This window comes from Piliocolobus tephrosceles, chromosome 7 (assembly GCF_002776525.5).
Source record: "Piliocolobus tephrosceles isolate RC106 chromosome 7, ASM277652v3, whole genome shotgun sequence".
Lineage (NCBI taxonomy): Eukaryota > Metazoa > Chordata > Mammalia > Primates > Cercopithecidae > Piliocolobus > Piliocolobus tephrosceles.
The window spans coordinates 7091265-7107759 of record NC_045440.1 but is presented as its reverse complement, the minus strand read 5'-3'; the positions used below and the strand labels follow the sequence as shown (position 1 = coordinate 7107759).

The following is a 16495-nucleotide window of genomic DNA, read 5'->3' as shown; positions in this document are numbered from 1 at the left end:
AAAGATTTCCTAAAAGAGCTGGTGCGGTGTGAAGTTCAGGATGTTGAAGCATTCAAAGGCCACTCCTTTGATCATTTCCTCATTCTGCCTGGAGCTGACTCTGTATCATTGTCACTACAAATATCATTTATATTACATATGTTTTCATCTTGGATAGATGTAAAATATATACATGTAAATATACACATACATTATATGTATACATATACATATATATATATACACACACACACACGCAATGTATTATACATGAGTCAGGGCCTAGTGGGCACTGAGGACCACGAAGCTGCAGGAGTTGGTGCCCTAACAGGAGGCAACCATCAACTCACAGAAGTCGGTGAAATCGTTCATTAGTAACAGACACTAGGAATGCTTGGAAAATGTCAAAATAAATAAAAGTTTTAAAAATACTTAGCTTTGCCTGATGCCCTATTTGAAATGTTGTAGAAGACTCTCATCATTAACTGAAGAAAAATTCACTGCAGTGCAATCCATTTTTCACAGAGAAGAAAACTGCATCAAAATCAGGAGATCTTAAATGAACACCAGCAACAAAATCCTACCATTACAATTACATTTTAAAAGAGAAAAAAAACAAAAAAAAGGCAAAGACAATCTCAGGTGCCTGAGAATTAGCTCTTTTGCAGAGCTTTAAAGGAGAAAGAAAAGAAATGGTAAAATACCTCCATTTTAAGGCATACATCACTGTATGCATATTAATGATATCTCACTACTAAATCCCAGGCCTGTATATCATTAATATACTTAAAGATACAAAACAAAAATGAATGCAGCTTCCATATTATGAATTAATCCTCCGGCTGCAAGCTTACGTGTGATTACTTGGTCACGGCAGTGCTATTTGAAAGGCACAGTGTGTTCCACCAGGCATACGGTTCTCCCTTGGTGTCCACAGGGCACTGGTTCCAGGACCCCCATACATACCAAAATTCCCGCCCTACTGATCTCACATATGGGAAAAGTCAGCCCTCCCTATATAGATGGATTTCGCATCCCCATGAATACTCTATTTTCCGTCCATGTTTGGTTGGAAAAAAACGTGCAGGTAAGTAGGCCTGTGCAGTTCAAACCTGCATTGTTCAAGGGTCAACTACACACCCACACCTGTCAGGGGTGTGTGTGTGGCTGGACACATGCAGTCTTGCTAGATTAATCTCAGCACAGTAGTACAGCTAGTTTTACTTATGCCCTTAATAGGTATAGTACTTCATGGTTTAGTACTGTAGTACTTTATGCCCTTAATAAGTTCTTTGAATCTGTGACTTTAAGAAAAATTATATATAAAAAACATTTTTTTCCTTGTCAATGTCATAATAAAACTACAGTGAACAAAAGCATGTTATTCCACTAACTGCTGTACATCCTTTCGCCTGAAGTCTCAGTTTCCAAGGACCTATGGACAATGAGGACTCATATATATCACATTACACAGGAAAAACTATCTAAAGCCAGGCTTCTGTGTGTATAGAGGCACAGATAATAATACGGGATCAAAATATTTCAAAAAATACATAGAAACCACATACATAACAAGTAATTTGCTTCAAACTTGTAATATCATTTATTTACTTACAGTATACCTTTTTTGAAGGCAGGGTTTTTATGTGCTTTTGAATTAGGTCAGAAATGATTTCATTCTTCCTACCACTCCAAACGGATGGTAGATTAATGTAAAACATATTTGGATGACTGTGCATTTTCATTCTGTAATTCTTGAACGAACTCTCAGTAAAGGAGATCAGTAAGAGATGACCTTTACTCTAACTCACCACTATATACACTTTTGTTTGTATCAGTCTTGATGAATAAGTCTCGACACACAGATAAATTGACAGAAAAAATTTGTTAAGTTGTAGCTTTAGTTTCTCACAGAAATCAAACAAGAAGTGTCTTATAAGAAAGGAAATTAGTTCACAATATTTTTAGTTACAAAGACAGGAAAACCAGATGCTTAAAACAGCGATTGTATAGTGTACCTGACATTTCTAAATATTATCATTTAAAAAATTGGTGACCATTATGTTGCCATCATTTGACTTTTGAGAAGGAAGTGTAAAAAATATAAACAAATGAAAACCAAAGAGCAAAATGTTAGAGGAAAAATTACCATTTACTCTTATCTTTTAAAAGAGATTTGGAAAACTCCTTGGTAGAAAGAACAGACTTGAATGACAGTTTCTTATATACAAATATAACTTATCAAAAGGCAATGAGGGTATTTGTATTAGTTCACAAATGAAAGTGAGCATAGGTATATAATTTTTCCACTTTTATGTCAAAAGTCATGAAAGCACTATTCCATTTATATTTACGGGGTAATTAGAGAAATGGATAGGTTTCTGGATTTCACATCAGATAACCGGTGCCACTGCAGTCAGGTCAATTATAAATTTTTATCTTCAACTCCTAGGTTTCAGAAGCAAATTATAATAATTGCCTAATAAGCTTATTTTGAGAGTTAAGTAGCAAATAAGAATAGAGGACATTCTGTTAACTTCCATTTTCAGTTAAGCAATGAATACATTTTAACATAAATATTTATCATTTGTTTATTTGAAATTCAAATTAAATGAGGTTTTCTGTATTTTATCTGGAAAGTCAAATAGAGAAAAGTAAACTGTAGGAAATAGTTTATGACCCGGATATGGCATATGAATATTCAGTTAAAAGGTGGAATTTGTAGGTAGACCATCCGGGTCAAAATACTGACACCTTGGCAACATGGGTTAGCCTCTAAGCTTCTGTTTGCTTATGTGTCTGATGAAACCTGTACTGGTCACTTCTTCAGATGGTTGTGAAGATGAAGTGGTAAAATACACTTGCTGTGCTTAACACCATGTTAGGTGTTCAGTGTTGACTATCACCATTATCATCCAATTGCTTTTATATGGAGGCTCTTCAACTGTCCTGGAGGTATTTAGAATGACATTTGTTTTGCTCTCAGTGACAACTATATGCATTTTTTCAGCATACTCTATGTCACTTAAAATAATTAGAGTTGATGAAACTGTGAGTTTATTGTAATACATAATTCATTTATTATATGGAACATATTAAAGAGCCCCTCCTCCACCATTATCTTAGAACACTAATACCCACTAACGTATTTTTTTAAAAGTTAAATTAGATGTCAAAACAGAACCAAAGAAAACAGTCTGCAGTCCAGGCCTCTGAAGCACTGTTTTAACACTGTACTACTTCTGGCTGCTTCTGTTAAACTTATAACATAAACTATCACCCAACTGGCATACGTGGGGAGGAAGGAGATATGACTTTTTTACATTTCAGTTTTCTAAACTATGAGCACAAAGTTAAGATTTTAAACATTGTCAGTTTGCTCAAAATTTCTCTGGTGCCCAAGAGTTGCAAATGCATTATTGATTAATCCTGAGCACAGCTGTAATGGCATTAATGGAAACATCCAAGCAAATAACTATTCCTTGAATATTTGTCTGTTTAGTTCACAAATTATACTAAGGAGTCTGTGTTTATAGGGAAGGCCTTCTGTTCTTTAAATTAAATCTATTTAATTTCTTAATAATCTATGAAATTTCTACTAAATATGGAACAAAAATCTGTATGTCTCCCTCCATTAAATTTACCCAAAATAAAATTCAACGTTTCTTAGAGGTGCATCAAGTGCGAAGTCAACATAATATATAACATTGCTTGTGTCTCTAAACTGCCTTGTTATCAGGAGATAGGGGATTATTAGAACTTTTTATCACTTGGAAAAATATTGCCACCCTCAACAAAATTTACGACTGCTTTTCTTTGAAAACTATTGTACTGCTTTTATTTTTCCCAGACTCAAGTACCCAAAAGCTTTGCTCACAGATATTCCAAAAAGAAATGTTGTGTGTTGGCCACACACATATTTTCTTGATAGCCATCAATAAACACGCTTGTAGCTGAGCAGAGTGTGTGGTATAGAATGCCAGGTATAAATAGTCACTTAATAGATTTTTCCATTGGTTTCTCTTAAACTACATGCTCTAAGCAATTCCTCAGACAATGAGATTAGTGATATAGGACAAACAAATAAAAGCCCTTGGCCTTATAAAGATAACCAATGATATTCAATAAAAGAGTAGGTTTTATGGCATAGTTACATTTTCTTGAGTTTCTCCTTTCTAGTTTTTAAGGTACATTATTGTCTAGTTTGTTTTTATTGATGTTGTTTACAAATAAATATGGGAGAAATTAAAGCAATACGACTTCTCTTTTATATTTTATTAAGAACAGAAGCAGCATGGTCAGAAGGTGTAAGCTTACATGTTGTGTATTTGTTGGAAGAAACTCAGTGCCAAGATTAAAGGAATCATCTTTAATGTTTTAAAGGAAAGGACAAAGGAGAATAAATACATTGATATGTGTGCATGATACAATGTCCTTTATTTAAAATTTTATGTGTCAATCACAGACAGGTCTTACTGTAGAGTGAGAGATAAAAAAACAAACAACTTTGCTAGTTTTGTAACTGTTACACATTGGTGACCTTCCAAAACTTCTGCGTGTTCTTAAAATTGGTGTAGATAAAAGATAATATTGTAATTTTTAACCTCCGCATGCAAAAATTCATGTGCAAATCTTCCTAAAAATGCAAATAATGCAAAAATTGTGTACATTTTACAAAGCTAGTTTTAATAATACTCAGTATGATTCTATTCACAATGAGTATGAGTGTAACTTTACACACAGCTGTAGAAAACACTTTAGTCACAGAACAAAAACTCTAAAATGCTATAACCTTTGACATGACTAATGATCTATACTAATCAAAGTGATATTGTTTTATTTTATATGTTATTCCACAAGACATGAATTATAATTGGATAAACAATAACTTGCTCAAAAACAGAAGATTGTTTAAATGATAATTTGTATAAAAGGAAACCAAGAATAGTTAAAAAGTCAGGAAACAACAGATTCTGGAGAGGATGTGGAGAAATAGGAATGTTTTTACACTGTAAATTAGTTCAACCATTGTGGAAGATTCCTCAAGGATCTAGAACTAGAAATACTATTTGACTCAGCAATCCTATTACTGGGTATATACCCAAAGGGTTATAAATCATTATACTATAAAGACACATGTACATGTATGTTTAGTGTGGCACTGTTCACAATAGCAAAGACCTGGAAGTAACCCAAATGACCATCAATGATAGACTGGATTTTAAAAAAATGTGGGACATATACACTATGGAATACTATGCATCCATAAAAAAAGGATGAGTTCATGTCCTTTGCAGGGACATGGATGAAGCTGGAAACCATCACTGTCAGCAAACTGACATAGGAACAGAAAACCAAACACCACATGTTCTCACTCATAGGTGGGAGCTGAACGATGAGAACACATGGCCATGGGGAGGGGAACATCGCACACCAGGGACTTTCAGGGTTTAGGGGGCTAGGGGAGGGACGGCATTAGGAGAAATACCTAACGTAGATGACGGGTTGATGGGAGCAGCAAACCACCATGGCACATGTATACCTATGTAACAAACCTGCACGTTGTGCATATGTACCCTGGAACTTAAAATATAATAAAAATAAATTTTAAAAAGTTATTGATATAATTTTAAGTAAAAATAGTGATTCAAAGTCTTTCATTGTCCTTCTGGTCCTTGATTCAGGAAAGACAAAGTCTTTAGTTCCAGTGTGATCCCAATTTTAAGAAATAAACAGAAATGTGTATTTGTTTTGATGTTTCTGTGCAGAAAGAAAACCTTGGGGGGTGGGGGTGGGGGGAATATAGAACAGTGGTTTTCCCTGGGAAGTAAATCTCTTTTCAGAAATATAATAAATGTGCAATTTCCTTAATCAAAAAATAAGTTTAAAATATTTATATAGTTAAAACCATGTAACAGATTACCAAAATTTATTTCAAAGTAGCCTGTGTATATTTTCATATACTAACAAGTGAAAACAGATATTTTAAAAAGGTAAACTCTAGATAAGTTTAAATTTAGAGAAAGTCCAAAAGAAATTACCAAGATGCCATTAGACTATCCATTTTATAACACTGTGTGTTTTACTTGCATGTAACTTTTGTGCCATTTAATAATATTTCCTTTATAAACGCTTACTATATAGAGCCATAGTTTAATCAAACACTATATGTACATATTTATATGTCATCTACAGATAACATATATATACACATACATAAACATGATGCTGTTAATCTTTAAGAATTTCTCACAAAATTGGGTTGTATTCTGAATAAATAAGCTTAAAAATCCACTGAAGGTAACCGGACTGACTTCCCTTGGATTTCTGCACTTTCGCTCCTCTTTAGTTCCTCATCTCTTAATCTGAAGGTGCATGGCTTGACCCAGCCATTTCCCCATCCAAGTAATGCTTGTCCATCAGCTTTCAGTCAGCCTCCTCACCACATACTTAAATGTACTGTCTTAAAAAAGCATATTCTCACTGTTTCCTGGTGCCATGTTTTTCTTTTCTATCTAGAGAGTTTTTCTTTTTCCTTTTCTATTTTTTTTTTTTTTTTTTTTTTTTTTGAGAGTCTCACTCTGTCACCCAGGCTGGAGTGAGCGGCTACCATCTTGGCTCCATGCAAGCTCCGCCTCCCGGGTTCCCGCCATTCTCCTGCCTCAGCCTCCCAAGTAGCTGGGACTACAGGCGCTGCCATTACGCCCGGCTAGTTATTTGTATTTTTAGTAGAGACGGGGTTTCACCCTGTTAGCCAGGATGGTGTCATTTTCCTGACCTCATGATCCACCAGCCTGGGCCTCCCAAAGTTCTGGGATTACAGACGAGAGCAACCGCACCTGGCCGAGATTTTCTTGAAATTATAGACATGGCTAGAGCTGCATGTCAGCACCCATGAAAACAGGAAGTTCACTATGGGGTGCCTCACATTCCCCTTTCTTGCAAGGATCTGCAGAAACAGCTTGTTTGTATCACGTATTGATTTAAACACAAGTGACACAATTTAAGAAACTCCTTAAAGTGTTAACATAATTAGACTTTACCCATTCCCTAACTTTAAACACAAGTATTAAAATCCTACATTTATAAAATCCTTTATGGTTCTGTTTCTCCTCATGCTCATGTAGCTTCTCCAAAATAGAATAATCTATTCTTGAATTTCAGACTACATTCACAATTTATATATAATTCCAGTGCTCATTAGACTAAAACTTCGTAAGTGTTCAGTGAAGTATAGTGATTAAAATTCAGTTTTATTTTCAATGGATGGAGTGTAAAGTTCAAGGAGGTTAAAAAGACAGTGGTAGTCCTGGTAATCTACAAAATGGCTAATATGTGACTTAAAATTTATAAGGAAACTGAAAGTACAAAATTATTAGCTATATAGAATATGAATACATATTGATCTACATGACAGAATTACATCTGATGCTACTATAGCTATATAAAATATAATTTTTTTAACATGAAAGCAGCATTTTAATATGAGGTTGACACAAAAGTAATTGTGGGTTTTACCATTAAAGTAAGGTACTAAAATACTAAATATGTACCAAAATGTCAGACAATATATGCCTATTTTTAGAAAATTATTAAATAAATTTGTGAATGAAAATTCAAATTTTAGCTGATGAATTCAACATAAAGCACAGCTTTTTATTAATGTACCAAACAGTCTACAGCCACTTAAATGGCTAACAAAACCAGGTTGTAACTGGCTGCCAGTATCATCTCTGACTTGTTATAAGATCTGAACAAAGGAGCAAAGTGTGATGATTATGTGAAATATTTTCATTTGTGTTTATAAATTGGCTGTTAGAGTATTTATAGGAAAAAAGACTTTAAGTTACATTCTCAATTGTAGTATATATGTAATAAAGGAAGACTGCTAGGATAACTTCTCTGAAAATAACACAACCCTCATTTAAAAATACTTGTCCTTGCCTGTATTAAAATTATGTCCATATATTAAATAAGATTGCTGTATTATAACTATTTACTGACAGTTGTTAAAGTTGACCTATGGCCACATTCCTTTCCATAAACATCACTCTGCTATTTTTGTGTTTGAACATTTTCACAGTATTTTTTAAAAAACCAGCAACCATATTAGCAAACTTCTGAGCATCTGTTTAGCTATGAAAAGGAAATTATTGCCCATTCCAAGCTTCCTCTGTCTCTGTAAACACAGCATACACACTGACACACACACACACAATTAAACCTCGGCACAAGTGTGCAAGAAACACTTTGAAACACTTCCTTATATTTAGTGTGAAAAGCCAATTGCTTCAAACATGTCATCAAGAAACACACAGTCACACACAGGACTAGACAGATACAGGTGGTTAACTGACATCTAAATGTCAAATTTCTTCCTGGGTTCTTAATCACCATTAAATGTGAATTCTTGGCAGTATTGTCCTTGGGTAAGATTGCAAGGTTCAGTGGTCCATTTAATAGCATTTTTTTCATGGGCAGGAAAGCTGAGCTTATTCCTCACTGTCGATATGGTGCAGTAAGTGCAACTTTAGCAATGTATCCTCTAATACACTCGTTCTACACAGACGGTTCTATTGCCCTCAACAAATAGACTACTCAATGAAAGGATAAACGCACAACTTTGGATGTGGTAAGTCATTTGAGTATCTTAACCCTGTTCAACTTATAATTAGCCAACTTTGAATGTGCGTTTTCTTCTACTTGTCATTCACAGCAGATTTCAATGCATCATTTCTAATGAAGAAAAATAGTAAAACTCTAGTATAAGATACAGAGGAGGCCAGGAGTGCTGGACTGTGCATATTTGATGATAAAAAGACTGAGCACTTGCCAGCAGCAGCTGTCAGTAAAAATGAATCCGAAACAGATGCCAACTGCGTCAAAAGCTTGAGTCCTATACATTTTTTATTAAGCAAAGACACAAATCATGAGAAAAGTATATAGGGGCAAGAACATCAAAGGATACTGCTGTTTCCCACTGAAACCCAGGGGCCTATCTGCTGCTTCCTTCCCAACCTAGAATACAATGAGCTCATAGCTAGAACACTGAGCGTTAACTAATGCGTTGAAAATAAATAACTTTGCTTTGCATGCTCTCTTTATTATACCAGAAACTTAAAATTTAAATATTCTGTATTATTTAGAAGTATACCTAAAAGAAGGTTTTAGCATGGGCTATTTCTTAAGCAAGCATAGGCCAATCAAAGGTTACTTTCTCTCTTTAGACATATAGTCAGCTTTGTATATTGCAGTATTTGATATTACCACATTTTTATAATTTAGTGTGTAATAAGCTTTTAAAGAGAGGATATGTTACCATGTTCTGAAAAAATAATTTCTAATAAATACTAACTGAATAGACAGGGCATAACGTTTTCCTCTATAGTCTAGAATCTGACAATTAAATATTAGTACAGAAATGTGCGAGCAGATACCAATCTGAGCACTTGGATTTCTTACACATCAGTGTTTCCATATGTCATCCACATTTCACTAGAAAAATTAAAATATGCAAGCAAGTTATTTACAGTGGCTACATTTGCATATCAACACCGTTAGAACTTGAGACTGCAGCTATGCTGGGGAAAAATGGGTACTGTTGGAAGGTGAACCTATGTTGATAATAACTTTGTAAATAAATTTTAAGGATTGTATGAAACAGCTCACAAAATGCTAAACTTGTCTAGATGAACACAGTTCTACAGCAATACAGTGTAAGCCATAAATATAATTGTACTTTCCTAGTACTCACATTTTAAACAACATGTTACTATATATAATTATTTGAACATACAATTTTAAAATTTTCAAAACTGTATTAATTATATGACTTTTATCTTCATTTTTTGTATTTCCTGTAAACATACAGCACTGGAAATACTTTTTTGGTAATTAGTTGTCATAAAAGTTGCAATTCAAAAAGTAGATATACATATCCGCATTTTTTCCAAACACCCTTGAAAGTTTCACAATAATAGAATAAAGTAGTGGTGTTTAAATTTATTAAAATGAAGTGAGTTTTAAAATTCTGTCCCTTCATCTCTCTGGCTTCACCTTCCAAGGCAGAGGGTGCCCCAACATGGTGCGAGGTCTCTGCTGGCCCCTAGGTGGCACTAGGCCCTCGGGAGCACCTGACCCACTGATGGTTTCCAGGTCAAATGTAAATAAAATGGACCTGGAAATGTAAGTGTGAAAAATACTTTGCTACTTTAAGTATGACCTCAGGGAGTTAAAACAACCTCTCAACAGCATTATGGGAAAACAGAAGGAAGAGATTTGAAAACCTGACAGTAACTGCGAGAACAGGTGGTCCCAGGCGGACAGAATAAGATGACTGCATAGGGTCTTTGCATAAGTCCGTGGTTTTTTCAACAAAAAACAGCTTTAAATTATCCTGTCTAAAGCTATGAAATTAACATTTCAGAAGGAAACAATTTGAGACTGGCACACTACAACTTTGGGTTTCACATTTCTGAAGTTTTACTGAAATATCTTATGCATTGAAGCTCACATTAGAGGTCCTTTAAAATGTTGTGACGAATGTGACTGTTCTTGTTTCTGTTTTTGGATAGAAAAAGTATGTAGAGCCAAAAGCTAAAGCTTATAACTCCTATGTTGGCCTTTCTTACTTGATATATAATTCCATATAGTAACATCTATATGTGATAATATATACATACATGTAATTTTATGTATTAACATTGAATAGAATGAATGTAATGTCTCCACTTGTTTTCAAAATACATAAAGGAACAAAGTGATAATTGTATTAAAATTTAATTTAATCTTATTACATTGTAAAACACTAATTTTCTAGAGCTGCCTCATAAACACACCTAACGTGCATAAAAGGTTGTTTTGCAAATGACAAAGCAGAGGCTTATAAAGGTTAAGTGACGTTTTGATGACAAAGATGCTGGTAAATGTGCCACTTAGGGCTTGACCAGGTTTACCAATTGCAAACTCATTCAACTATAACAAGGTGATTTCATGTTCTCTTGAGATGTGATTAGCCTTTGTTAGAAACACTTTCCCCGGGTTGTAGCACATTGTAGCATCCAAGGGAAAACATTCTTTTATTAATCCAAGAGTATTTTAATTGTGTAAACTTTTTAAAGTTACAAAATATTGCTCAAATACAATTTCAAAATACCTAACTTTTGAGGTCCCATTTTGATCAATAGTGATTTTTTTGTGAAGTGAAAACATAAACATAAACATAAAATCTTAAAACTGCAAACAAAGGTGAATATAATCTATGTGAACTTGTCATTTTACAGAGAGAACTAATGAAGCTCAGGAACACTGGAGCATGTCCAAGGGTCAAGATCATAACAGATCTTCTGGCCACTGGACAAGAGGGCTCTCTTCTTCATTTTCTTGGACTCGTTAGCACATTAACATCCAAAGGATGTCCTTTTCTCTAAGCAAGGTCCTATTGCCAAAGGATGGAATGTTGCCATTTTTGCTTATTTAATTTAGTATGACATCGTTATCTGCCTCCTTTAAGTTTTGCATTTGTAAAGAAACTAGTGTGTAATGTGTTTTTCTATGCTGCACCATAAAATTATATTATATGAGTTGATCTTAGAAGATTACAGTCAGGGAGAAAGATAAGTTAGCATATCGTATGCATTCATCTTTTGAGTTTTATTTATTTGAATACCACTTAGGAATTGAATTGGTTGTGACAGCATCCTAACAACTCATTTATAATCGGAACACTTTTAATTACTTGTAGCAATAATATGTTTAAATGGTAATATTTTGAGAGCTTTGTGTCATAATTACACTTCATAATGGGGTCAGGTATGTATCAGATTCAACAAATCATCATTCAGAATCTGACAAACATTCATTTTCTAAAGATCATAATTACATTTTACATTAATGGTTCAACTTACCACAGTTCATTGCTGTATAAACATTTTAATTTCAAATCCGACCTTGCGGTTTTCAGTCTCATATATTCTTACTATTTCTAATGCAAAGTAGTCATTCTGCCTGCATTGTATCCATTTGATTATATTTTCATTTAAAAAATGCCTGATAGTTAGAAACAGAATGTTTTTAAGGGAAACATCCTGTTTTTTTAGCAGGCTTTTAAAATTGCTACCACTAATTATAGATAAAAATACTAAATTGTTGGTTTTGTGCAGGTACGTTGAGAGTCTTTTTTACATTTAAAAATTATGTATGAATATGATTTTTCTAAATTTAAACTATCCACTATCCTTTTGCAAACAGTATAGATGAAGAATTTTTAAGGCACATTCTCCATCTGTGCCATTTGATTTTGTTATTTTTTTGTAGCTTGAGTTCTCCTTCACTGCTGTCCTGGACAAATGCGAACACCTTTGCCATCTGAAAAGGGTAGGTGTACCATAAAGTGAATTAATTAAAAGAATCTATTCTTTTCATTTGGGTACAAGATTTCCAAATGCAAATTGTCTCTTGCATTTTTCCTCCCACTTTGTACAAATATATTTTGCTTGTTTCTGTCCAATCATTTCATGGAACTAAGGACAATTATTTTGTAGAACTAAAGTTATATATGCCATATAGTTAAAAGTCTTCAACATGTGAATTAGGAAACGATGGCCCTTGGGGACAGGAAACTTTCCCAGGATACGTGGCTAGGGAGGGACAAAACCCAGCAGACACACCTCAGTTTTCCCACATTCACTTAGGTTTTTGAGAAGCACACACTTTTTACTCTTTGTAATTGTTTAAGGAATGCATGAATGTTTTATCACATTAAAATTCTGGACATGAACCAAAACGAGAATGAGAAGAAAACATCCACTTTGATCCACCTATAAAATCCTACTCTGCCCCAGAAACATGGCTAACAGTTTGATGTGCTGACCTCCAGGTCTTTCCCAACATTTTCATCCTGGAATGCTTGCAAATCGGGACACACCATTATTAAGAGTAAGGTTGGCCAGGTGTGGTGGTTCACGCTTGTAATCCTAGCACTTTGGGAGGCCTAGGAGGGTGGATCACTTGAGGTCAGGAGTTCGAGACCAGGCTGGCCAACATGGTAAAACCCCATCTCTACTAAAAATACAAAAATTAGCTGGGCATGGTGGCGCGTGCCTGTAATCTCAGCTACCTGGGAGGCTGAGACAGCAGAATTGCTTTAACCCAGGAGGTGGAGGGTGCAGTGAGCTGAGATCCTGCCACTGCACTCCAGCCTGGGGGACAAAACTCCATCCACCCATTCCCCCAAAAAAGAATAAGATTATCCTTAAAGAGAGATGAACACTGCAGGAGGGGACCTCCACTCCGTGCTCCCCCCCATCACCACGTGGCTTTCTCTTTCCACATGTTGCTTTTGTGCATCATGCCTTCCCATATGGTATAGGTTCTTCTGCAACGCACTTACATATGCCAGCCCCACGTTTATTGGGCAGCCTAAGCAAAATATTTGCATTCTCCTCAGGCAAGGATGGTAAAACTTACAGCAACTGTTCTCCAAGGGTGGACTCAGGACTCCTGGGGGATCCCCAAAACACTCTTGGCAGATACAAAAGACTAAAATTTGGATTTCCGCTGCTCCAGTAGGGTAATTCCATGTTTCAGATGATACCCTTCTTCTAACCACTTCTCTGGCTCTTCCCGCAAGCCATACATATTTTACAGACGTCAATATATGTGGCCGTATTTAAAAAAAAAAGAAAGCTAGTTTAAAAAACACTTTTCTATCTCCCAGTTTCCTGAATTCAATGTCAGGATGCACCAGTTAATTGGCTGTAAGATCTTGGGCAAAGTTACCTCGCCTCACCATGCCTCAGGTCCCTCATTTGTAAAATGGGGGTAATAATGGTGTCCACACCACAGAACTGTTGTGAGCATAACACAATAGTCAGAATGATGCCTAGTGTGTAGGAAATATTTGCTGTTATTATGAATGCTAATGAGAAAAGTCCTTTTTACTTACAGATATTTTGGTTGTGCACAAGTTTTACTCCATGAATTTTAGTTTTTGTATGTTAAGGAGTGTCTGTGTTAAAATTCAAACTGCTTGTATACAATCCAGTTCCATTATACAGCAGGCAGACTGCAGCATTAAATGCCATTTCATTCTTATTTAAATAATCAAATTACTCTCCGAAGCCATGTGCAGTCCTTTACTTTAGATTTCATTTAGAATTCCCATCTGAAACTGCAGCCTTTCTATTCTAGAGGGAAATGAATTTGTGGCCATGAATCTTGAACCACATTTATCCTAAGAACCACCTAGACAAGGGTATTAGTTCAGAATTATGAAATAATATAGAAAAAAGTGGGCTTTCCCAAATATAAAGAGGAGGAAGACCCATCTCTTGTTTTAGGATATCAGGGCTTTCTCTCCGTGGATGAGGGCAGGTTTTGCTAATGCTGATTTTGGACCAGGCAGCTGGGAAATTTGATTTCATGAGCATTGCCCTAAATGGAATAGCACAGATGGTTGGTCTTTGCTTTTCTTGAATGGCAGTGGTATAGGAAGAATCCAGCTTTCCAGACCTAGTAAAACAGTCAGGGTCATTGGCTTCTCATCCTGTTAGGAACTCCAGAGGTCAAAATAGCTTGGCTGAGACCTGCAGCCTCTGCTTCTTCTCAGGGCATCCCTCTAATTTCACATAAGATCATGTGTCCTTGGCTATTTTAATCAGGAACAAAATCTACTTGTGCTGTCTTCTGGCCTGGAAAGTAATCCCACTGAAGTATTTTAAATACCACCTGCACAAACCTTTTAACTGGCTATGTTATATCCGCAATGCTATAATTACACGTATGCAGTGAGTCACCTTTACCTCTGACAGCAAGCAGGTTTGTAAAAAGCTATCTCTGCCTTGGCTTAGTGGAATTTGTAGTTACATCTGTAAGTCCAACATACAGATGGACAAATACATCTTATTTTTTACATGCCTGTTCATATTAATAAAGTGCACACATAACATTTTAAAGTTCTTTCTGGTACCATAAACAAAAGTCAAGAGGAGTTCGAGTTTTCTTTTTTTCTCCCGACCTCAAACTCTGCCATTCCTTCTTGCCAAGCTCTGTTGCCTCTCTCCACCACGCTCCCCATGTCTCACTTGCTTTTACTTAGTCAGTGCTATCTGTCCTCAGGGGCCATTGTTCTTGTCACTTTGGAACATTCTGTTCTTTTTACAGAATGACATTTTTCCTTGTATGTTAGTTCAAAACTATAGTCCTTCACAGCAAGGGCTTCAGTTAACGTGAGACAGAGAAAAATCATGGAGACTCTCTTTAGTTGGTTGCAATGTGAGTTACCAATTGTGCCTCTTCATTGTAATAAGATAGCTGTGGCACAGGAAGGAAGACACTCTTCTGAGAGAGTACGGTCTCATCATTAAGAACATGGGCATGATCATGGGCACACCCAAGACCAGGACCTGATAGCCTCATTTATGAGGTGTGAGAACACGCTGGACCTTGAAGACAGGTTTATCCTCTATGAAATGGGATAGTAGTCATACCAATTTTGTAGGATCCCTGTGGAAATCAAACAAGAGAATGTACGCAGCTCACCCGGTAGAATCCTTGGCATCTGATACTTGATAAATATTGGTTTTCTTTCCCATCACCTGTTTGGCTGGGAATGTTTCCCAGAAAACCAAAAGTTCATCTTTTAGTTGCTGTTGCTGTTTGTTGTTAGGAGACATGCGCTAATTACATCTGAGGCCACTTCATTCCACTGTGGCCAAGGAGTTGATTCAAACAGATCAGTTTGGTTATTTGACGGGGGTCAAAAACAATTCCATAGAGGCAGCTGAAGGACGCTGACATCCACTCCAAGTAAAGATAAAGGGCTGAGTTTCACTTGAAAAATAACAAACTTGATTTAGAGAATGATTGTACACTAAGGCTCGGTAACTTGAGAGAACAAAAAAGAGTTTCAGTCTACTTTGCACAAAACAAACAAGGGTTCTTCAACACCTAGCCTGTTAATGTGGAACTATGTGGACAGATTCTGTGTAATTTAGAACTGTTTAATTTTACTCACATAGCTAATTAGATGTCTTGCCTCTATTTCCTGGAAAGTTCTAAAAGATTCCCCCTCACATTCCCTGAATATAATTAGTATTTTTGTGTAACTTTATTTTCAGATAAATCAAGCACATTTGGAGAAGTTACTTTAATGATACTTTTCAAGGAAACACACAGTCTGGAGGAATAATATAATGGAAAAGCATCCTGTGATTTCCACAAGAAGGTTTCTTTCTAACCACCCTTTCTTACCTCCAATATTAATATCAGAAATGACAAGCCCAGGAAACTTACTTTACATTGTAAGACTTGATGTTTGCAGCACACGTGTTGCAGTTTACCCGTAATTATCATAGATAATGAAGAGGGGGGACTAATGTCTGCAAGCTTTTATTCCAGGGACCAGGTTAAGTACTTTATATAACCTTAATTAAATGCTGGCTACTGCCTTGTGATAGGTATTATTATTAATTATTATTATTATTATTATTATTATTATTATTATTATTATTATTAT

At 35.6% G+C, this 16495-nt stretch overlaps 1 protein-coding gene across 1 annotated transcript in view; it reads right to left on the bottom strand.

Annotated features, from left to right (window-relative positions):
• CSMD1 (CUB and Sushi multiple domains 1) overlaps nucleotides 1-16495 on the bottom strand; it is a 2063566-nt gene that overhangs the window by 1340118 nt on the left and 706953 nt on the right. The window lies entirely within an intron of this gene.